The sequence below is a fragment of the Pyxicephalus adspersus genome, chromosome 1, assembly GCF_032062135.1.
Source record: "Pyxicephalus adspersus chromosome 1, UCB_Pads_2.0, whole genome shotgun sequence".
NCBI classification, from domain to species: Eukaryota; Metazoa; Chordata; class Amphibia; order Anura; family Pyxicephalidae; genus Pyxicephalus; species Pyxicephalus adspersus.
Window position 1 is genome coordinate 147,346,634 of NC_092858.1, and position 1,735 is coordinate 147,348,368.

Genomic DNA, 1,735 nt, shown 5'->3' on the forward strand with positions numbered 1-1,735 from the left:
GCTGACCTCTTACTTAACATGCCAGTTGCCTGGCTGTCCTGTTGACCATTTGTGACAAACTGTTGAACTACATTAAAGCCAGAATAAAATAGAACCCAGTGGGAGTAATTGTATATAAATTTTTGCTGTGTTTACAGGGAATGATATTTTGGAGGGATGGTACATGTTACATTTTGAGGTTGGTCATTCTACTGACTTGGGGACGCTTATAGAAATATTTAAAAGCAGTTGTAATGCGGTTCAAAGTGTTCTGAAGCACCGGTTACCAAACTTTGGTTCGCGAGAAAATTTTGGTTGTCCACAGCTCTGGCCTGTGCACCCCCCAGCTGGGTCAGGAGATAACCCTGCTGGGGGGGGGGTGCACTGGCCAGAGCCACGGACTATGTTTCCTGTATGCATTGCAGGCTCGGGGCGTTAGGCAGGTACTGTGTCTCTGAACACAACTCTCCCAGGTCTGAGCCTGCAATGGGAGCCTTCAGGTTCTGGCATCATGACATCATTCGCTTTGAGCAACACACAGATCCCCGCACATGCGCTGTCAGAAGTCCGTAAAATTAGTGGTGAATGACGTCCAAAAGGTTGGGGACCACTGTTATGAAGGACAGCAGATGATGTATGATCATTAGTGATGTGGACACTGCACTATACCTTCATGTGAGCAACCTTTTTAGCAATGGGGGGACCTTTGAAATAACTTTCAGGTAACCTCTACTATAATTACTATATGCACAGTTCATAGTACATTGATGTGGGGGTCAGTAGGAAGAATTCCTCTTACATGCTGGCCGGTGGAAAGAATGTCACGCTTTTTATTCCAAAAAAAAACATTGTTGTCAGTTAACGTGACCTGTGAGCCACAAAATGTTCGTTATGATAGAACCCTTAGCAACCTCTGAAGAAACCCTGGTTAGGAATTACTGTTAGGGCGTTTCAGTAATTATTGGTTCACACTGACCTTGCACGATCATGCAGTAAAATAGTTCTGATCGCTTTCTGATTTTACTGCATGCATTTTCCAGGTTCATGCCTCAACACTAAAATGCCTCAAGTCCAACCCATTTGTTTAATAAATTGCACCGAAAAAGGTATAAAGAATAATGCTGTAGTACCCTCTGTCTGGTGATGCCCCCACAGACATGACCAGTTAATTGTCAAGAAGTCAGTCCACATATTGATAAATGACCTCCAGCATCATTTAACCCACTTCCTGGGATCCTATGGTGTCAAGGACACACCCAGTGAAAGAATGTCATCATCATGGGTTGGACCCGACTAATGGGTGGCAGAACAATATTCACACATCAACAGGTATTGATGTGTGAATATTGTTCTGCCAACCGTTTTTTGGGTCCAGCCCATGCTAATATTCTTTGCAGCAGCAGTATTAAATAATGAGAATAAAAATGCATCCAAGTGACCAAAATGGAATGAGAAGGATCTGAAGGTGGGAAGTAAATGAGAGGCATGATTGTCCAGCAACCAGCATATCAGATGGAGATCAGTAATGGTAACATTTGTAATTCTCCCAAACTTCATAAATCTATATATTAAAGGGAACCTGTAAAGATATATTCAGGTGTACCATCCTGATCCTGTGCCCTCTCCCTCACAGCTCCAGAGATCAGACATTTATGACCTCACTGGCTAAGAGCTTGATCTCTTCTACATAGGCAAAGCTGAGGATGGGATAACATGTTGGAGGGGGCACCTTTAAAACACAGTTCATTAGGTCCAA